We start from the raw sequence: 23,813 nt of genomic DNA, 5'->3' as shown, positions 1-23,813 counted from the left end.
ATGCACAGTAACCTCCCTTTGTTTTCCCACCCCCAAAAGAAGAGAGGGAGCCTGGAATTAAATGCTAAGCATATGGGATGTGACAACTGTAGGGCTGGGCCCTCGTAGACTATCTCATCACCATGAGAGCCCAATGAGGGAGGTTCAGCCAGCCCTTCATAGCCATGGGTTCCATTGTCCTTGGCTTCAACCAACTGAAGATAAGGATTTGATAAAAGTATTTCTGGGCTTCACTAGTGCAGATGTCATCTGGCCCTTAGTACCTAAGCAAGGGAGCATACCAGCTATTTGCTTATCATTTGCATTGTATTCATTATTCTAAGTAACCTAAAGGTGATTTAAAACCTGGAAGGTTTTTGAAGGTTATAGGCAAATGGCATGACATTTTATATAAGGGACTTGGGTGTCTGATTTTGGTATACAAGTAGTTGGGTATCCTGAAGCCAACCCCGTGTGGATACCCATAGACTCCTATACAGAGGGAAAGAAAAACGTGAAAGATAAAACTCATCCAAGAGATGAGTGGAATAAAGAAACATCTGCTTAACTTCGAACCCTTTATATTAGGTCCGGTTTACTATAAAACCCTAGAGCCTGAGCTATTCAACACTCGCCTAGAATTAACTTCTATGTAGAGTCCCTAAACCTTTTTCATGTTGACTGACTCCCCTAACGAGAATGCCAATTCCCTGAGCCAGATCTCCTGCACAGACTGCTGGCTGTGAATAAGTAGTGTTGAATAATCAACAAAGGAATACAAGCAAATTAAAAACCCAGGCTGTTAGCTGCTGTCCACCTCTTACTCCCCTTCATACAGTTGCTCAGCACATCCACTAAGACTCACAAGCTGAGTGTAAAGGACACATGTAAAGGACTCTCAGACAAAGTGCATGATCTCAACACCTTGGATTTGTTTATTTTGTTCGTGGCTGTTCTCCAAAGACAACATCCTAAATTCTGACCGCATCCTCTCTACTTATGCGTTAGGTAACAGGCTACACCCACTTACATATATCCACAGCATCTTTCCTTCTTTTATAGTAACAAGGGTGGAAATCATGTTCCCTCACCCACTACCTCCAATTTAATGCTTAGTCTTAGAACACATCCTACCAGAAAAAGAAGGCAGAAAGAGGCGATTTCACAGGCTAGCAAAATAAAACAAAACATCAAAAACACCCTCTTCCTAGACTCATTCTGAATCTAGGCAGAGAGTTCACCCCTCATGCTATAATTATAACACACAGTTACCATATTCAACCCACTCTACAGTCTGTACTGTGAAGTTCTTAAAGGTGTTAGGACATCATCTTAAATATTCCTGGCATTAGCTATATTCTTAATATATCTCATAGTGCATGTATGATGTCTCCTTTTCCCAATCAGTCCTCATACATAGATCAAGCATGCAAGCCTGGAGGAAGAAAATATCACACGGGGCCTCTCCTCCAGGAATTTGGAGTAATAGGCCAGACTTTTCCTAAAGCCACTGTGTGAATGTATTGCTTTCTGGGCTCCCACGGGGACAGTGGAAGTCAGGGAGATCTGTGACCTGCAGGCATAGTTCCATAGCAGGGGTCACATGGAGAGGGCTTTGTGAGGGCATTAAAGTTTGTGGGTTTGGTTGTAGCGTGCAGGGTGTTTTCAGGAAGGCTTACAGCTTCCTGAAACCATTACATGCATAAATGGTTGCTGCCCTTTTCAAGTGCTCTCTTGAAGCAGTGTTACAGAGATCATTGTGGTGGATGCTCTACTGTTCTTCATCCACTGACAAACCACAGGACCCAGAGTTCAGCATCCTCTGAAACCACAAAACCACAGGAGGCGACTTTGAATATGATTTCTACTCTGAGCTGTTGTTGTTGCTGTTTTCATTTGATTTTCAAGACAGGATTTCTTTATGTAGCTTTGGCTGTCCTGGAACTTGCTTTGTAGACCAGGTTGGCCTCAAACTCAGAGATTTGCCTGCCTTTGCTTCCAGAGTGCTAGTATTAAAGATGTGTGCCACCATGCTGGGCATACCTTGAGTTTATACATACATACATGCATACATGCATATATAATGTGATCATTATAATCACCATTCTGCTGATAATTTATTCCACTTGTTACTGTTTTACCCATGAGACTTTAAGGTTTCTCTTTAGACATAGTTACACTTTTTTTTTTCAAACCAAAACATCTTTCTTGAAACAGTTCTGAAATAATTGATAATAGAATCTGTACTTGGAGTAAAACGAGGTAATAATGCCAGTAATACAAGTGCATATAAATTATATAACTTGCTTCTGGAAATTTATGACAAGCTGAGTGTGCAAGGGGGAGGGGACTATGTCGCTGTCGGGGTGTGTAGATGCAACAGTGTACATGTGGAGGTCAGGAGATACTTTCTGAAGTTGGCTTTCTCCTTCCACCATCTGGGTATCAGGGATAGAACTCAGGTCATCAGGTTTGGCAGCAGGTGCGTTTACCCACCGAGCAACCTCACAGATTCACTGTCTAGAGACCCTGTTGTAATATTTTTTAAAAGATTTTTTTTTCTGGTAGTGTCACTGTTGTTATTTGATATAATTTCAGCTATTCTTTGTTTGTTTGTTTTTGATTTTCAAAGCAGGATTTCTCTGTGTAGCCCTGGATGTCCTGGAATTTGCTTTGTAGACCTGGCTGGCCTCGAACTCAGAGCTCCATCAGCCTCTGTCACCTGAGTGCTGGGATTAAAAGCATGCACCATTACCTGGCAGTTAAGATCTCTTAACTACTGAGCCTATCTCTAGCACCTACATTGGTATTTCAAATAGCAGAGGGCTGGGACTAAAGGCATGTACCGCTACACCCGACTGGAAGCTGGTACTAAAGTCTTTCAGATCTCAGAAGCAAAGTGTGGGCTCATTCTTCACAGGGTATTAAATACTTAGTCATAAAGTCTCAGTGGGTCTTTGGATAAAGGCTTTGAATGAACATTGTTGAACATTACAAATGATAGTGTAGCCCTGATAGGACACAGTGCACTGTAAGCTAATGTGTCTTTGATGTGAACAGGTACAGAATAATCTTTTTTTGGTGTGTAATCAACAGACTCATTTCTCAAGAATGAAAAGAAAAGTCAATGCCAGGTACATTTTAGAGAGGAAAAGCAGCAATGGAAACAGCTGCTTGCTTGGCATCTGCAAATGGGTGTGACTGATCTTTTAACAAGGACCTTAAAAGTCAACACCTCTTAGTTGTGAATTACTAGAGTCTTGTTTTCTTTTAGGGAAGAATAAAGTAATGTCTACCCCAGAAGAAAAAAATCTGAGTAACCCGATAGCCCCTACCTTTTGTTTTGGTTTGTTTAAAATCATTTGGAGGCTGCTGAGATAGGCACTTGCCTTTAAGATAGGTACTTGCCATTAAGCTGCAGGACCTGAGTTCAGTCCCTGGAACCTACATGGTTAAAGGAAAGAACTGACTCCTGCAAGTTGTCCTCTGACTTCTACACATGTGTCATGGTACAAATGTAAACACAAAAACAATAAATGAATAAAATTTGATAAATATTTAAGAAATCATTCTGTTAATATCTATTCTCTTTATAAGCACAACAAAACACCACCCAGCTACAGAATCAATACAAGCATGGGAGATCTGCCTGAAACAATGGACTTCCATAGGCAGCCCAAGGTATGCTGGGAAACACTGGTACCAAAGTGGTCAGGAGTGATTGCTGTGCTTTGGGTCACAGGATCCCAAATGTTTGGCATTCCTGGCCTTAACCATACCAGTAACTGGTGGTTGACTCAGAGCTAAACTTGAGCAAGAATGTCAGCAGCTGACATGCTCTAGTCTGGAAACTGATAACAATTAAATCATGCCTTGCCATGTCCCAAATCATGACAAGAGTCTGAGACATTGAGCAGAACCACATAGAGGCCACAATGCAAGGGATAGGCAGAAGACAGGGACAGAAATGGGTGGTGCAAGAAGGGAATGGGTCATGGAAATAGATGCGAACAAGGAAAAGCAGGGAAGCCCTAGATCCCAGACCTTGGGACTCTGAGCTGGATGACTGGGAGCAGAGTGGATCCACCCTTCAGCTCCTGAGGATTGGGGTACATGGGGCCCACATTGTTTCACGACCTCCCATTTTAACTGTACAACAATGTGCCACCTACCACTTATGGGAAACTAGTGTAAGTTCCTCATCACCTAAAACTTGTAAGTAGAACATCTAGCTGTAAGCGTCACATAGGAATTTGTTCTTAAGGGAATTCCTAACATGACAAACAGGATCCTTCAAATATTGACAAAATTAACTGCTTTTTTTTTTTAAGTTTTTCTAAGTTGACTTCATGAAAATATAATTCAACTCAACACAGAAAACCTGGAAATTACCAAAAATTCTTGAAGAATTAAAAAACAAAACAAAACAAAACAAAACAAAACCAAACACTTCCAATCCCACTGTTGGTGGCAGTAGTGTGTGCTCACTTAAGAGTTTTGAAAAAGGCACGCTAGATACTGAGACCCTGTCGGCGCTGGTTTTGGCAGAGGAATAAAACCAAGGGATTCCCCAAATCTAGGCAAGCTGCAAGAAGCCCAGGGAGGGAAGCCTGCTTGGTGGGATTTGCAAAAAGACTTCTTGTAGCAGCACATCTTTCACCCACCCTGGATAAGGACAGTGGAAACACCAGGGAGGTTGGTGACAGGCATGCTCTCCAGAGAGGGACAACTGGAAGAGCTTTGTTATGTTGCCCACAGTTTGGGGGGATGTGACTGGCACCTGACCCACCTGCACCACACCGTGTACGAGGCCACACCGCAGCTACTCCAACCAAGGGAGCTTCACAGCAGACACCCCTCAGCCTGGCTCATTCCTCCTTTCCTGTCTACCACCATCCTCTTCAGACTGGGAAGGGCCAGAAGGGGTCCAAGCAAGGCCAGAGAAGAGAGGAGGTGGCTTACAGAGGTTTACAGAAGGGGGCAGCTCCTCACCGTAGGAGGAGCTTCCTGGGGCAATTGGTGGCTGCGGAGAGGGGCCAACTATTCCACTGAATCTACCTGGACTTAGGCTGAACTGGACCTTCTGACTATCTTACGGAAATGTAACTGTGCCACGTGCTTTCAAGTGATCGAAGAACTGTACTGTGTAAGAGTAAGGAGAGAGGTCATGGCAATACTCCATTCTGTAACACTTAACAGGGATTGCAGGAGGTAAAACAAAAGATGTTTTCTGATTACATTCTGTTGCCCCACTCACTGTGCTAGTTTTATATTGAAAAAAATGTTCTCACATCATATATATTGCAGTATATGTGGGCTTCCATTTAGCATTATAGTTAAGAACACTGCTGAACGCTAACAATAGTCCATCATTGTATCTCTGTTACTATAGTCTGATATATGAGTTATTTTTATTTTTTCATGGTTATGATGTTGTTGTGAACATAGTTTAAAACTGGTTTTGTGTATATCTCTCCTTAATTCCACAGAATCAATTTCTTTGAAGATGAATCAGCCAAACCAAAGAACTTGTTTTAGTTGTTTATAAAACACATCGCCAAATTACTCAGGACTTATCTGTCTCCATGCAATGACCTTTTCCTCCATAATATTTATTACTATTCTTTGGGGGGGGGTGTTGAGGCAGGGTTTCTCTGGGTATCCCTAGTTATCCTGGAACTCACTTTGTAGACCAGGCTGGCCTCCGTCTCAGAGATCTGCTTGCCTCTGTCTCCCAAGTGCTGGGATTTAAGGCATGTGCCACCATGCCCATTTGGCTACTCTTTTTTTTTTAAATTACTTTAATTTGTGTGGGTGTTTTGCTTGTATGTATTTCTGTGCACTTGTGGGTTCAGTACCCACAGAGATCAGAGGAGGACATTAGGTCCCTAACTGGAGCTACAGATGGTTGTGAACTACCATATGGGTGCTAGGAACTGAACTTGGTCCTCTGCAAGAGCAGCAAATGCTCTTAAACCCCCGATACATTTATCTAGTCCACCAGTTATTACATCCTTTTAATATTTTGCTTATCAGACAAACCCATAGACTGAATTTGCATGTCATTCACTGTTGACTTATTAGAGAGTTAAACATTATTGTGTGTGTTCTTGGATATGAGTAGTCTTATGGCTTCTCTGTTCAGGACCTTTGCTTGCTATTTTAACCCAGGAGCCATTGATAATATTGGTCCTTTGATGTTTGAGATAAAGCACCAAAAGAACAAACAGCAAGGCTGTCAACACTTGGTATTTGCTGACAGTAGTTCGTGGGTGGGTCTAAGTATCTGTGGCCTGGTCACTTTGGTATGTCACAGACCTGTGCTGAATGTCACATTCGGTTCACTTAATTTTCATGCTTCCTTGCTTCTCTTCCTGTTCACGCTACAATGCTAAGTACAAAGAGAGGCTTCGTGTCTACTGTACTGACGATACTGTCAGGACACCCCATCAATCAAGATCGCCATCTCTTCCCAGGTAGTTGTGCCAGACTGGCGTGGGAGTTTAACACTGTCTGAGCTGATGGGAGGGTGCAGCACCTGGGTGGCAGGACGCTCATGGGCTGGGCTCTAATCCCTTTGTCTCTCCACTGATCAAGTAACTTCTGTCTCGTTTTCCTCCTCACCTCTGGGACTCCAGTTTTTGTTCCCAGCCCTGCTTACTTATCTGGACTTGTTTGCCTTTACTCTCTCTTTTAAACCCTGTTTGCCAACCATTCTAAAGTCTTCTTCATGAACTCTGGGATACTTTCCAAGTTTCTCTTTTGCGTTCTATGCCCTTTTAACACATTCTTTGTCCCATGACTTGACTCAGAGCTGCCACCTAGCTAAAGTTTTGAAAAATGTCTTTTTGACTAGGGGGGAAATCCATTTCAATAAGCTTTAGGATTAGTAATGATGGTAATGAAGACACTTGGAAATTTAGGATCTTTTGGTGGATAAAGATGGATGTAACCTAGAACATGACAGATCTTGTATAACAGAAAGCCAAGACTCTTGATTTAGGATCATGGAGAAGAGTAGGATTCATTATAGCTTATATGAAGATGGGTCTTTAAAGACAGAGCCAAACTTACTGGGGTTTAATCTCTGCTAGAACCATGACTGAAGCTGTCAGTGGTCTTCAGCCATGCTGTTCATTCTTAGTGAGTGACTGGAAGGTATTTTAGTGGAGGAAAACTGTCATCCCTGCAGAGAGCAGTCTGAATGGAAGAAAAGAATTGGGGTTTTGTTTTGTGATTTAGTGGTCTTCAATATTTATTTGCTATCCTTGCTTTTAAAAGCTATACAAATTTATCTGTGGAAGTCAAATCATAACATAAGCACAGTTGTCTTGTGTTGTTAGGCTATAGGTAAGATTTTTCCAAACTTATAAATCCTCTTGGCTACTTAGATGTATGATCATGACCTTAATACAGTAAGATCACAGAAGTCTTCTGGAGACTTCTAATCCAACCATGTAAGCTTGCTGGGGTGGTAGGACAAGTTTTCTTTTTTGTGTTCTGTGAGCCACTCATTCATAGGAAAGCACTGACATTCTGGGGAATTGCTTTCTGATGCAGCTGAATCAACAGAAAGCCAGAAATTAGAGAAAGATGCTACCAAGCCTTAAGTGCACATTTAGTCTTTCAGAGGTTATGACAATTCTTCTCTATTTAAAATTTACAGGGTTATAAATTAAAATGAAGCAATTTACTCAAATCTCATTCTTTATATGTGCCAGGTTGTTACAAGTGGTGAACATTTGACAGTCGTTACTGAAGATAAAAGTAGGAATTCTGGGAAGTGGGAGGAGGAGATAGCAGCTACCACAGAGCAAGCATCATGTCTTTTGTTTAGGGCTTCAGTTTCTAATAGGAACATCAATAGGCTTTCTGAAGTGAAGATTACATATTCCAACTATGAATTAAACTTTGATAAGTGTGATATTCCATTCAGTGGAAGAGCAACAAGCCAAAATTAGAACTTGTTTTCTGCAACCATGCTCCACATATCCATACCATGGCTGAGCCTGCACGGCAAGCCTCTTTGCAATGCCTTGACAAGGCATAATTAGCAATCATTTTCTCCAGCTACATTCTACAAATTCACACTGTAGCTGAGCCCACATGGCCAGCCTCTTTGCAACAGCTTTCCCAATAAGCTTAGTTCTCATCCGTGTTTCTCTGACTCCTAAGCCCGACTACCACAGTCTGTACCACTCACCAGTCACGAGCAGTCCAATAGTATATAAAACAGAGCATCATCAGATTTTTAAAGGTAGCCCGGGGTATACAATCAATTCTAGAACAGCCCCAGTTATAGAGTGAGATAAAAACGAGTAAGAAAGATAGAAAGGAAAAAAGAAAGAGAAAAAGGAAAAAGAAAGAAAAAGAGAGAAAGAGAGAAAAGAAAGGAAGAAAGAAAGAAAGGGAGAAATTATTTAAAGTTAATATGTCCTGTCCTTCCAAATCCATTATACATTTCTCGGGCCCTGGATTTTGAATTAACAATATCAAGTTGTATATCTTATATAAACAATAGGTCTCAAAATATTTGTCAAGGATCTCATATATTAATGAGTAAAAATGCTGCTCATCCTGATTCCATAAAACTCTGGGGCTAAATTAAGCAAATGCCCATGCTCATGAAATTGAAGTAGGCGTCTTCTCATCACCATGTCTACCAGATCTCATTCTTAGCCTTGTTGCTTTGGCGCCCGAGGTGTGCATTCAATATATTTAAGCTAAGTCTGGAGTCACTGGCCCGAGTGCCCTGGAGGCTTCATACTGGTGAATGGCCACCTATCAGGCTGGTACTGGGGCTCACACAGACTGACCGCTTTGCTCCTTTCCTCAATGACTCTGTGTAAACTTCAAAAGCAATCTGTGCCGGGGAGCAGGAGATGTTGAAGTGGGGGATTTCCTGCTCCCTGGAGGTGAACTGCATTTCTGTCCATCCTGTCTGGAAAGGTACAGAACTGCTTGTTGCTTATTAGGGAGGACAAATGGCTAGAACAAAGAGTCCTGGGTTTTTGGTCTTGTTTTATTTGGAAGGGGCTGTCTCAATTAGTTGGTCATAATTATTTCTGCTTAGAGAAAAAAGAAATAAATCTCACTGCAGTTGAAAGCCAAAGGGGAGGTAATGAAAGGGCATGTGTGTTCCTCTGGCTGGCCAGTCACCTGCTGTTTGACAGGCTGTTCATCATGGCGTGCACATGTGATGGTTTCAGTTCCCTCCTCTATGGTTGGATGCCTGCTTTCAGCTTCTGTCCCAGGAGTCCCTCCCGGGCCATCTGGAGCTGGGAACAATTCCAGACTCTGCCTGGAAATGGGTCCAGTCTGCCCCTCTCCTCCAGTACCAGTGACAGGTCTAAGTCCCCATATCTACTGCCAAGAAGTAATGTCAAAATATTTCAGAGAGATGACCATTGGAATGCAACTTTGTTATCCATCCTTGGACTCAAATTATGCAGGCTGTTTGGACCCATTAGATTCAATGTAAACAGAGAGCTGGACCCCAAAACCTCATCAAAATCCCAAACCTTTTTTTACCCATAATTCCCTTTCCTGGTCCTCCTTCAGAAAAGGAGCCACCAAGTCCTGCAATTTAACTTTCCAGTGTTCCTTGAATCTCTTCCTTTCATTTAATTCCTAATCGAGACTTCTGTCTTGGTCCATTTTGCGTTGCTACAACAGATTGGATAATTTATTTCTCAGAGTTTCAGTGGCTGGGAAGTCCAAGTGCAGGGAGGGCATCACTATCTAGCAGGCACCCTCGTGCTATGTCATCCCATGATAGAGGGCAAGAAAGCGAGAAGCGAGCACAAGCGTGAGGGCAAGCCAGCCAGAGAAGTCTAACTTACTCTCTCCCTTTCTCCCTCCCTCTCTCTCTCTCCCTCTCCCTCTCTCTCTCTCTCTCTCTCTCTCTCTCTCTCTCTCTATCTCTCTCTGTGTGTGTATGTATGTGTGTGTGTGGGGGGTGGCTGTGTACCCTAGGTTGACATCAACTTACTGTGTAACCAAGAATGACCTTGAGTTAATGGTCTTCCCACATCTATCTTCTGAGTGTTGGCATTATAGGTAAATATACCTGCGTTATGAAGTGCTGGGATGGAACTCCAGGCTCACGCCTGCTTGGCAAGCCCTCTACCAGTGAGGTATATTCCCATTCCCCAAACTCACTTTTATACTAAGTCCCTCTCCTGAAATAATGACAGTATTCATATGGACATAACCCTTATGATCCAGTTACCTCTACAGGGTTCCACGTCACAGCATTATAGTATTGGTGAATAAGTTCCTGACACATGAGCACATTAAACTTTTGACAGAATTCTCCTTAATCCAGACTGGACCCAGTGCTATCTACCCACAAAGAAACGTTGACTTCAGTATTCTGTTGCTCTAAAGCTATCCATGGCTCCTCCTTGTCTTCTGCTTTATCAAGCATAGGGTCCTTGGCATGGCACAGGGGCCTTTCACGACACTCCGCCTTCTAACTCACACACTTGCCTCTTACTTTGTATCCTGGTGGCCTTCCCTCTGCATTCTGGCTGAGTCTTGCCAGCATTACTCATTGTATGTCCAGGACCCTGTCCACCTCTACCCACCCCTCGTCTTTCTCCAGACTCAGTTCAGATATCATCTCATCTTTTTCAGCATGGTACTCAGTGACTTCTGGGCTCCTATACAAAACTGTCTAATCATTTACCACCCTCCATATTCCTGGGTTCTATACCCACAGATTAAAAAAAATACCCATGAATTAATAATATTTGAAAACCACATTAAATATGTATGAAACACAAACTTTTTAGTCATTATTCCTTAGACAATATAGTCTAACAATTTTCATAGCATTTCAATTGGGTTAATTATTATAAGTAATCAAATGTGGTTAAAGTAGGCTGGCCCACAGGTTGTCTATAAATACTGCATCATTTTAAATAAGGGGCTTCAGCACCTGTGGATTCGGCATCTGATGGAGGTGCTGGTGCTTAAATCCCACATCATCATGATGCTGAAAGATTTAGAGGAGTCTTGTATCTCTGCAACTAGGAACATAGAAAGAGCTCATATACACCTGCTGACAGAAGGTGTGCTTGCTGTTGGTGTTACTGAATTCTGATGCAAACAAACAAACAAACTATCCCATAATGCTGCCTTTAAAGGGAGGACAGAGCTTCCTAACCTCTGACTTCTGGTGCTATGAAGCACTAAGATGAGGAACCTGAACTCTGAATCTGTGACAGGTTCCAAAGATAATTGCCATAATGACCAAACAGAGGTGCTAGTGGCCCCTGTCAAGCTCTGAAAGAAGGAGGTGAAGTTGTAGTGCTGATGGTTGCCTGACTTACACTCATAAACTCCTGCCTCCTAGGAAGAAAAATTAAGGCAAAGAAGTAGGCAGGCTCTGGGTTACCTCCTGACATGACCTACTCAAGGAGATACAGTCTTCAACTATAGGAGACTGCCGCCAGTGGGTGCCCGCAGTTCCACAGACTTGTGGCCAAAGTGAGTAGCAGACAAAAGACATTGGTTCCGAGATAGGTACCACTTGCATCATAAAACCAGCCCTGCGGCTCAGAAGATAGCTCAGTCAGTAGAGTGCTTGATTTACACCGATGAGGAACCAAATCTGATTCCCCAGAACTCACATTTAAAAAGCCAGGCACAGTGGCATACACTTGTATATTTCAGTCCTGGGGAGGCAGAGATGGATGGGTCCTTGGAACTTAGCCTATTCAGATTCTGGCCAGCAAGAGACCATCTCAAAAACTAATGAATGGCTCCTGAGAAATAATACCTGATGTTGTTAATCTCTGGCCACTAATGAGTGTAACACACACACACACACACACACCAAAACAAAAACAAAAAAACCAAAAAAACACAAAATCATTATTTTGAGGAGCCACTGTTCGGAAATTGAAATATTTACACTAGTTGAAAATTGTTTTTTAGACATGTGGTATTATATTGTTTAAGACTTAATAAAGCTTGATTGAGGGTTCAGGATACAAAGCCAGACACAAGCTATAGAGGTCAGGCAATGGTGATATACACCTTTAATCCCACCAGCCATACCAATTAACCATAGAAGGTAGGCACATACCTTTAATCCAAGGTCTCAGGAGACAGAGGTAGATGGAGCTCTTTGAGAGTTCAAGGCCACAGATCTACAGAAGATTGAATTAGAACTCACATATTTAAGTCTAGCCCCAGAGAGGTATGTAGAAGACAGGAGCCCAGTGTCTCAGGCTGCATTCTGAGAGCAGTCTCTAGCCATACTGAGGAGAGGCAGCAGTCTGAGGCTTGGAGAAAGTTCATGGAGACAGGATCAGCCCTTACAGCCTGAGATAGAGGTAAGAGCTAGTGGCCGGCTGCTTAGCTTTTCTGATATTCAGCTTGAAGCTTGAACCCCAATATCTGTCTCTGGGTCTTTTATCTTTCGTGTTACATAGATATGTGCAAATTGTTTTAATAAAAAAATTACACAGGCTATGGAAATAGTCCAGCCTGTAAAGCATTTACCATGCAGACATGAGGCCAGAGTTTGAATCCCTAGAACATGGGCAAATGCTGGGAGGCATGTCAGCCCACCAGTAAATCCCAGTGCTTGGAGGATGGAGGCAGGGGAATCCCCAAAGCAATCTGGCCAGACCAGTCTAGCTGAACAAACTCCAGGTTCACTTAAAAACAAAACAAAACAAAACAATGTGGAAAATGACTGAGGAAAGTCTCTGATATTGGCTTCTGACCTGCACACACATGTGCACAGCACATTTATACATTGGTTTATTCCAATAGACTCTCCTCAGAAGGATAGCAAAAGCGTCATATGTCAGCATACCAGGAAGTAAGAAGAAAGCTAGGGGAGAAGCTAGAACCAGAGTCCAACAGAACCTGGAGAAGGTGGGGTCTGCTGTGGCTTTGAAGGCAGAGACAGCTAACCTGGAGGGGATATGTTACTCGTAAATGTTTAAAGACATCTACCTGGATGGCAGGGGCTAGGTAATTAAACAGCTGTGGATAGACATGACCTAATTTATTGGCCTCTCCAGTTGCCTTCTCTGGAGCGAGTACTATACGGCAAACCTACAGTAAGAATGGACTGTGGTGAGTGGGTAGAGAGATTGCTTGATGGCATTGAAGGGGTGGTCATACTCTTATTTACACACTCCCCAGTGGAGTATAGAAACATCGCCAACCCCCTCCCACACAGATAGGAGTATTTTCTTTTTATGTACAGTGAGGACTAAAACACCAACAGCTACTTAGGGATGACTTCCAGTGAGCAGAGACCTTGCTTGTATTCTAGTCCTGCAGAGGAACTTCTGAGTTGTTGTGTAACCATGTCCTTCTAATGGAAATGTTCCTTCTTAGAGGGATGTCCTTTAAGACTCCAGAAGTAAATGAGATCCATAAGCTCAGGGAACTCTGAAAATGTGCAAGACCACAGGCACCTCCCTAAGGTTATAGTCACAGTAACAACTGCTAGAGAGAGGATACTGACCCAGCTTAGTCAAGCAAGGCATTCAGGGAGTTCTGGGGATGCAAGTGTCCTGGGTGCCTACCCATCCTGGTGTGGGCTTCTCAGTGTTGCAGCTGCCTTTAGTCACCCATATTCTGTAGCTAAGCCCTCATCCAGAGTTTTGCTAACTCTGTAAGCTAGATCTCTCTGGAATTGTTTCTTTGACTGGTTGTTAGTGCTTTATCTGGGCTGAATGGATGTTTGTCCATATCATCCCAGGGAAAGTCACACAACGTAAGTACAAGTTCAAGTACAAATGGTATATATAACCCAGCTAACTAGTTAGAGCTACCCTCAAATTTACACAACCCTAAAGTCAGTTTTTATGTATCTTCATGGCATTTAGGAGAAGAGAGCCACACACGAATACACAGCAGCCATTTAAGAAATCGGAACTGAACCCAACCATTCAACAGCCAAAGTGAAGAACTTCCATACCCTGTGGTGATGCTTAAGGAAGTCAGCTCTTAGGGCCAGGACCTAACAGCTTGTGGTCATCTCAGCCATTGTATGTATAGTAACCTGCACTCAGGGGAACACAACATAAAAATAGTGAAAGCAAAAGGTGATTCTTCCTTCCAGTTGCCTGACTAAACAGCTTTGGGGGGGGGGCAGAAGGTAACTTTGATCCAGTCAAGCAAATGTAAGTCAGAAAATACTAGAACCTAAGTTCATTATGGTTGCAGCAGGCTTGGTATTCTCAACTGATCTATGCCAGGACCTCAGGCTTTTTCCTCCCTAGCACAGGATTTCCTGAAATATTAGCAATCTCTCAATAATGCAAAGGAGTGAACTGTAGGAAAGAAGGGACAGTTGAAGTATACAATCCAAGTGCCCAGGGGTCCTGTCAGAGCCTTTAGCCTGTGTTAGTCTCATCCAAGGATCTTTAACAAGGCCTGTTCCACATGCCTGGCACTGTAAACCTGACCAAAACTCCAGGGGTCACAGGCCCCAGGGAGAGCTATTACTGTTGTTTTGCTAAATGGACTTGTTAGAAACTGTCTTCTAAATATTTATGGTTATACTCAAATTAGTGCTGTCCTCAGCCTTGGCCAGGGAAACCTCTTTCTGCAGTGGGCAGCAATACAGAGTAACAAAGATCTGAGAATAAGTGAATATTGAGTGCATAGCCATAACTAGGACATCTAGACCACTCCCTGCAAAGGCTAACAGAATGTTGCCAAAAAGGAGGAGGAAGGAATAAGAGTATGAGAACTTGTGCTCTGAATGCTATGTTGTATCCACAGCTATGGGTATCTGCCTAGATCAAATCAACAGGATCAGCCAACATTCCAGCTGGTATCACTAGTAAGACTCAGTGTGTTTGGGGAAATCATGCATATGGGATGAGACTGTGTTGGTGTTTGTCCAGGAGGAGATGGGACGGGGCTGGACAGGATCAAGATGTATTATATACATAGATGAAACTGTCAAAGAACAAATGATGTTGTCAACAGCCTTGTCCAAGAAAGAAACACATTCTGCACATTCTGAGCCTTGCCATGCTAAGGACAGAAGGAAATGATCTGTGTTACAGGCTTTCCAGCTCAGGAGCTGGAATAGGCTTTTCTTGAGATGTATGGGATTCTTATATTTCCATATTTTTATTCATACTCCTTTGTCTTTGTCCTCCTTGGTGATCTACTAAGCAAAACCTCCTATTATTTATAAACATGATTTGATGATTGTATAGTATCTTTGCATGTGGTTGCTCCTAATAAAAACATAGCAAATAAAGCTTCCAGTAGGCTCCTTGGACCCCCAGCCTCTCTTATAAGGATTTGTATACCAAGACTCTGTGGTTTCTTCATGAACTGAGCTTCACACGCATGGCAAATGGAACCCTAGAACCTCAGATATTGAAAAAGAAGGAAAGGAAAAAGAAAAGAAAAAGAAAGACAGGAAGGAAGGCAGGAAGTTAAAATTGAGATGAGGCCTGGCATTGGTATTTTTGAGAGTTTTTTTAATCATCATCATTCCAGCCACCGCTAAGAATCTCCAAAGCCTAAGACATGCCATTATAGATGCCAAACATACCCAGAAGATGTGTCACTGGCCTTGGAATGCAGGTAGACACAGAGAGGAGTAGCTGAGTGAACATGGAGAAGGCAGGTACACAGCTGGTCCCATTAGACAGGCAAATTGTGTGTCCACCATAACAGCATTGAGTGACTCAAGCTAAGCCTGATGATTCACAACCTCTGCTTAGACACTCAGCACCAAGCTTCAGCTAGGAGGGACTTCAGAGTGGGCGCTTGGCCTCATTCAGAGCAGCCAGTTGGAGCATACAGAGTCAAAGGCATCCTGGCAGGAGGGGGTATGGGCTGTGAGCAGCCTGTGCCTGGAGGTGTCCCAGTCCTAGATCCAGAGCCTCCAGCACCTGGCGCCCTGAGTCTTTAACTTTTGCATGTATGATAGTGCCTGAACCTTCTGGGAAGGGATTGCTCCACACAGAAGTGAGCAAGGCAGAGAAAAGCAGTGGGGTGGGGAAGCCACAGCAGGACAGGGCAACTCCCAAGGTGCACAGTGTAGAGAAAGAGCAAAGGGCAAAGAAGGGGATGTGGACAGTAGTGTTACATATGGAGGAAGTTCCCAAGGACTTTCAGGCAGGGTAGCGAACGTGGATGAGCAGTGTGAGAAGGAAGGCTCTAAACTGTAACAGAGGAGAGGCAAAGCCAGGGAAGAGAAGGGATGGACAAGAGCTATTGGGAGGGGACACCTGCAGGCGTCCTCTGCTTCCGACTGTGGTCCTTCAGGAACTGATAGGTTAGGAGGGAAGAGGAAAGTCAGGGGTTTGCTAGATCTAAATAAATGCACTAATGTAATGATAGAAATTGTCTTTGTGTCAAAAAAGGTCACTATTAATGTAGCCTACCAGAAACACACTCTAACAACCTTATATACAAAATGTGATAATTTAGGCAAAAAGGACTCATCCTTCTGAAACAATCAACTACATAACTCATACAGGGTAATCTAGCTGGAAAATTAAAGAAATTTAAGTTGTAATTAAAACCTTTGAGAAAACAAAACTCCCTTCCTGGGACTTTCCCCAAATGCTTATAGAAGAAGCTATACCACCTCCCACAGGACTAGGGGAGAAGAGAATCCATAACAAAGCTAGATGTACTCAACATTAAAACAGACAAAAATCAGCTGGGTGGTGTTGGCTCACACCTTTAATTCCAGCACTGGAAGGCAGAGACAGGTGAATTTGAGGACAACCTGGTCTTTAGAGAGTGAGTTCCAAGGCAGGTTCCAGAGCTACTCAGAGAAACCCTGTCTTGAAAAACTTAAAAAACAAAACAACCCCCCCCCCAAAAAAAAAAACAGGTGGCAAGGTGGCAGAGTGGTTCATACCTGAAGTATCAATGGTTAGAAAATAAGTCAGGAGGATCAGAAGTTTGAGGCCAGCCTAGGTTACAAAGTATGAGGATAGATTGGGTCACACATAAGACTGTCTCAAAAATAATGCAAAGAACAGAATATATAAGAATATATAAGAGATAGTAGATCAATATCTTTCACCAATCCAGATGCCAAAGCCTCCAAAGGAAACATTGGCAAGCCAAATTTTAACTCTAATAGTAACACACCCTTGACCAATGAGGCTTACCTTGAAAATGCACCTGTATGCTAGCTAGCCTGATGGTAAGAAAGTAAGGCAATAAGCGTCATAATAAAGGAACTGTGTGGCTACAGATGGTCCTACAGTTGTGGAGGTCAAGATGAAAGTGGGGCAAGGCCCTGCTTCCTCCAAGGGGGCCAGCCCTGCTCTTGACATTCATTTCCTGTGTAACTGAATGGCAGCCCACATTATGTCTGCACCATGTGTCCAGATATTTTTAAATGAGGAGATCAGCATCATTACAGTAGGATTCACCTCAGTGATCTCATTTTCAGTAATCTCCCTATGTGAAAGCCCTCTTTCCAAGGGCCACACTGAGGGACTGGAGGTTAGACCAGCATGCATTTTAAAAACACAGTACATTCTGCAAGAGCAACATATTGGTATTTTAAAAGTGGTTACTGTGAACACCTTATCAAGTCTAAAGATGCAAAACTGCATGATACATTAACTAGTGTCTCCAAAGCATTTGATCGAAACTCTCAGCAGCAAGAAATAAAATCTGACACAAAGTGTCTGTCTATCAGAAAAGCATAACCAACATCACCCCTAACACAAAAAGATTGAAGGTTCTAAGTCAAGGTCAGGACATAATGCCATCCATGTTGGAGCTCCTGACTAATATTAGGCAATAAGGAAAAAGAACAAACAAAACCATGTCTCCATGAATTTAGCAGAGTATTGGGACACAAGATCTTTAGTTTGGATTTGCATTAACAACATATCAGTAAGATTAAGACTCTGATATAGGAAAGTAAAGGAACTTAATAGGCAAAATAATTACTTTTCTAATGTTGATGTTAAGATTAACTAGAAAGCCATGGAAATCAAGCAATTACAGCATTTATTAAGGAAGGAACATATAGACAATAAAATTGTACAGAGTCCAGAAACACAACCCAATATATATTTTTACAAAGGCATAGAAGCAGGTCCCCAAAGGAGGGACTTTCTAGGAAATATATTGGGATAACTGGGCATCCATAGCCAGGAAATAAGCCCAAACTAAACCACATACTGTGCATGAAAATATGTCAGAATGGAACCATGCAAGACATAAAACTCAAGAAAATTTATTTAAAACCTAGGAGAAAGATTTTTGTGCCTTTGTGTGTGGTAAAAGTCCTCAGAGAATTTTGAATGCTACCAAAAGCACAATTCACAAAAGAGAAAACTTTGAATGTTGGATCTCATCAAAACAGAAACTTTGTGTACACTACAAAGGTACTATGAAACAAGCTATAGCCTGGAAGAAAATGCTTGCAAAACCCTGTATTTCACAAAGGATGGTGAACAGAACTATAAAGAATTTTTTTTTAAAAAGTTACCAGTAAGCAAATGAGCAACACAATTAAAAATATGTGAAAGATTTGACATCAAAGGGAATAGACAAAAGGCAGATAGCTACATGAAAATGTTTGCCATCATTCGTCATTAAGAAATGCAAAGTAAATTATAATTATACTACAAACTTAAACTTATAAGATGGAATGAAATAAAAACATTTGGTATCCAATATTAGACCTGATTTTAGAATTCCCAGCTTCAGACCTGTGGACAATGAGCTTCTTGTGTTTATAGATTACCTAATCTAAGGTATTCATTTTATTATAGTAGCCTGAGTAACTAAGACAAAACCTGGGGCTATCATAGTCTATTAATAGGAATGCAGTATGTTACAGCTATTAGGGAAAATAACTTCGAAAATATTATATGGATTCAAGAATAGGGTCTGGCAAGCCCATTCCTTGTTTAAAAACAACAACAGCAACAAAAACAAAACAAAACAGGCAAACCTGGAATATGGAAGTGGATCCTGACTCAAAAAGTAAATAAAAGGCTGGGAAATGGCTCAGTGGATAAAAGCCCCTCCAGCCTGTAGGCTCAGCATCACTGTGGAAAATGGGAGGCAGAGAGAGCATAAGCTCATGAGCCTGGCACATTCAGCAGCAGAATAACAAGAGAGACTCAAATGCAAGGTGGAAAGGAAATTAAATATCATTCCTAAGAGGTTAACTGTTTTAACAGTTTGGAGTATAGCCTTATGTAATAATGTATATGTAGAGGGCCAGTGAGATGGCTCAGCTGGAAAACACTCCTGCCTGTAAGCCTCACAGCAGAGTCCATCCATCTCCTGGAAAGAAGCAGCTCCTCAAGTTGTCCCCTGATTGTACACAAGTACTAGGGTGCACCCACATGTGCCCACAGGCCCCCCAGTCTCCCTCCCTTCCTCTCTCTCTCTCCCACCTCTCCCCCCCCAAATCTTTAAATGCTTATAGGGCCAGAGAGATGGATAAAGGCCTAACAACCTGAGTTTGAGCCCCAAGACCTACAAGGTGGACTGAGAGGGTCAGCTTCTGCACATTGTCCTGGGACTTCCACACATGTACTGTGGCATGCACATGCCATCCCTCCAAATAAATAAATAAATAAATAAATAACAAGATACTGATGTTAAAATGTGCAATATGCATTCTTAGTGTTTATATATAAGTGTGTGGCTGGGTGTGCCTGCTGAACTTGACTGTTTTCCTCAATCCCTTGTCTACCATATTTGTCTGTCTGTCTGTCTGTCTGTCTGTCTATCTATCTATCTACCTATCTATCGGCAAGGTCTCTCACTGAACTTGGAACTACCTGAATGGCTAGACTGGGCTGGCAAGTGAGACACAGAGATTCTCACCCAGGGATCTGCAAAAAATAAACCACTGGGGTATTAGTAAGATGTTGTCTTTACTTATGTCTGTGGGGTTTTTCCAGAGAGGGTTGAGTGAAAACAGAAGGCTGGCCCTGGTTGTGGTTGGCATCATCCCATGGCTGCATTCTGGACTGAACAAAAGTGGAAGAGAGGCTAGCTGGCTGAGTGCTAGCATTCTCCTTTCTCCATGTCCTGTCCTCCAACATAAAAGGAACTCCCATAACCATGAACTCCATCACGTCTTCTTTGTCATCATGGACACTACCGTCTCAGGCCATGACCAAAGTAAATCCTGCAAAGCATAGGCTGTTTTAGATCACAGTGATAAGAAAAGTAACCAGTGTAACTGGCTAGGGTGGTCGTGTTCTCTATTTCCATAGTCAATGGAAATAGCAAGGGATTTTAAGATTAAAGATCTCAGCTGTGGATGAACAAAGTAAGGGAGACACATCAACTCCTTTTGCAGCATGGAAGGCAGTAGTGCACGATGATAATGTACAGATGCATACCAAACACACATTTTCTGGCTTGCTGGTGTTATCTCAAACTATCTACCATGTGCTCTAACTTCTAGTGAGAATGGAGATTTAAAACATTGTGAGAATTAGGAAAAATGCAAGTGCCCAGCAAGTGTACAATTATTGTTACCTATTTTTGCTTCAAAAATTTTTATGCATATGAGTGTTTGGCTGCATGTATGTATGTGCACCATGTACATGCTCAGTGCCCATGATTGTTAGGAGGCAGAAAATACCCAGAAACTGGAGTTACAAGTGTTTGTGAGCTGCCTTGTGATACTGTAAATTGAACCTAAATCCTGTACAAGAGCAGCCAATGCTCTTAATTACTGAGCCAACTCTCCAGCTCCTATTGTTAGTTTTCAAGAAAGAAAAATAAAAAATTCTGCTTGATCAGATTTAGAATGAAAATAAAAGCAAATATATAAAAGTTCATTCAGATGTAAATATATACAGATAAATAAATATACATTCAATATGGGAAAAAGTTATTTAGAGCCTGATCTAGGATCACATTTTCAATTTGTGCTTTGTGAACTAAAGGACCCTCGGCAAGTGTCTTAACCTTGTTAAATATTATAATATGTGTGTCAGGAAGTGGCTGTGACTATTACTCAATGTTGACAGGAAAAATAATTTTAAGATAAACCTAGACTTTAATTCTGATTCTACTACTTATTATAGACAAGATACTCAACTTTTGTAAGTAGTTTCCTTCTCTGTGAAATGGAAGATAAAGTGTGCCTAACATGGCTATTGGGAAGATTCTTTAAATTTGTACAGCATGTTTAGTGCAGTGACCAGTATACAGTGTGTGCCTAATAAATGTTTGCTGTTATTATTATGGCAATAATTACTGTTATTATATAAAAGGCAGTACTTAATACAGGCTGCTATGACCACCTACTCTTACTTAAGCCTTCTACTGATGAGAAATATCTAAGAAATGGATAACTGGACCAAAGGCAAGCTTTATCCAAACTGTGCTATTCTTCACTAGAGTTGGCTGCAAAGATGGCTCAGCAGTCAAGAATGTGTTCTGATTTTGCAGAAGACTGGAGTTTGGCTCCCAACACCCATATCAGGCAGCTTACCACCACCTGTATCTCAACCTTTGGTGGATTCCATGTCCTCTTTGGGTTTCTATAGTGCCTGCAATCACATGCACAGACCCACACAGAGATATGTATTATATGCACAATTTAAAATAATAAAAACAAATTTTTTGGAAAGGTTTTGAAATCTACTTAAAACACTAATAATGTACACACTATGGGTATTAAAATTAACTTCCCTTTCTGATTGTAACTCAACATTTCCCATTCTCTTTTGTTTATTGCTTACATATGTTCAAGTGTGATTGGTCTACTCTCTTTTACCTACTTATCAACTTGAATCTTGGTTCCCTTAAAAATTTGAATGAACTTCCTATATATTAGAAAAATGTAATAGTAAATTCAAATCCTCTCCCAGAAACTGGAGCCAAAGAGGTCAAGTACTGATAAAGAACAGGAGACATCTCTGCATGGCCAAGAACATTTGGGGAGTCAGGGCAGGCATCCATCTCCTACCTTGAGACTCAACTATTCCTATAGCTTTGACATCTGTGTATATCCTATATTTCTAACTACAGGAATTCTTTTTAGTTGTCTGTTGACATCTCAAATCTATCAAAAATTCAGGTGAATTCTTCATGCCTCTGAAAAGCTAACTTGCCAAACTCCCCTCTCTAGTCCCTTACAATTCTACCCAAAAGATCTTGAAGTTGGTTCTGAGGAAGTGTAAAGGTCTCAGCATCTCTTAGGCAGGCCTTTTGAGCTGTTCGAAGTTACAGTCTGGGATTACATAAATCATTTATCTTGAGTTTTTATTTGGAAAATATAATGATTATACTTTTCAAACTAAAGATCAGAGGAGACAGTTGGGTTCCATGCTATCCCAGGCCCTTTCTGCAGGCCATCATCTGCTACAGAGATGAATGAACATGGGCCTGGGGTAAGGTAGATGATACTTTGGAGATATGAGTATCCAACAATGGGAGCCAGGAAGTAAGCAGGAGAAAAGAAGGTGCCAGAAGTCATTGCTTTGGACATTTGGTCCAACCATTTACTTTCCTTGAAGTGTTTTTATAAGTCAGCGGTGATGTTTCAAGCTGCTTGGATGATTCCTTTAATAGCATAACAGTTCTAAGTTTGATTTTCGTACTAGCATTGTGGCTCTTCCTGCTAGTGCTTCATTGGGGACGTGAGCATCATGGAATCAGAAGTTGCAGGCTTTCTCCTAACAGCCAACCTTCCAGCATTTGCCACTTTACTTAGACCCATTTCCCCTAAAGCCAACTGATGTGGGCAACATGAATTGAAGTAGAGAAAACACAAGGCAAGGGTTGAGACAAGTCTAAAACTACTCTGAAGGAGCAGGAGGGACATCTAGGGGATAAGGGCACTTGCTGTGCAAGAACCAAGACTTGAGTTTGGATCTCAGCTCCAGTGGACATAAAAAGCCAAATGTGGCAGATGCTTGTAACCCTGGAGATATGAAGGACAGACACAGGAGGATTGATGGGGATTGCTGGCCACCATCCAGCCTAGCTCAAGGTTCAGTGAGAAGCCCTGTTTCAAAGAAATACGACAGAGTGATAAAACAAGACACTAGCCACTTTCCTCTGGCTTCTAGGTAATACACATGTGCCTAAACCTCACACACATATATATCACACCCATACAGTATTAACATGACAATAATAATTAGTATAGAAAGACCTACATACCCTTCCTCTATTTTCCTTCAGTTGTTATACTTTGCATAACTCTAATATACTACAAAATAAATTTACTTGAATGGAATTTAAAATAAATTATATCACTATTTTCAAGACTACTAGCTTCTATAAATACTGCCACTGGTGCTCCCAAGACTATAATTTAAAAAGGGCCAAGTTGATACCTAAATGCAAGTTCTCCTCCCTCTCACTATTTCTTGCTTTCTCCTCACACCTAATGGCCACCTTCTCTTAAAAGACAAGGAACATTCCCAATAACACACTAAGAACTACAGTTTGGGAGCCTTGGGATTGCGTATGCTTTTAAGCTGTCCCTATGCAGGTCTAATGTCTATCTCTGATTGGGGTGACACCTGTGTTGCCGATATGGGTGTGGATACAGTGTTTTCAGAAGGACATACTTTTTATATGGGCGGAGGGGATGGAGCCTGATTTTCAAAAGTAGAGTGTGGTGAGCTCTCCAGTCTCAAACTTCAAATGTCATCTCCCCTCTGTGCCCTGCCCCCTGCCCCCTGCCCCAGAGTCATGTGGGAGGGAAGAGTGAAGACCAGTGTCTTCTATCTCTGCAAAGACAAAAGGCATCCCCCACTTTGAAGGTTGTCCTTGGAGGGCCTTCTTTTGCGGTAAGGGAGAGAAGAGTAGGGGTGGCAGGGACTGAGGGCACCTGGAACCTGGATGACTTCACCAGCTCTCTA

The 23,813-nt window shown here is 42.0% G+C and overlaps 1 protein-coding gene across 1 annotated transcript in view; it reads right to left on the bottom strand.

The window, feature by feature from the left end:
- The window catches only part of Exph5 (exophilin 5), a 68,464-nt gene that overhangs the window by 43,519 nt on the left and 1,132 nt on the right, over positions 1 to 23,813 (bottom strand). The window lies entirely within an intron of this gene.

Source organism: Phodopus roborovskii, unplaced genomic scaffold (assembly GCF_943737965.1).
Source record: "Phodopus roborovskii unplaced genomic scaffold, PHOROB, whole genome shotgun sequence".
Taxonomy (NCBI): domain Eukaryota; kingdom Metazoa; phylum Chordata; class Mammalia; order Rodentia; family Cricetidae; genus Phodopus; species Phodopus roborovskii.
This window is presented reverse-complemented; position numbering and strand designations above follow the sequence as displayed.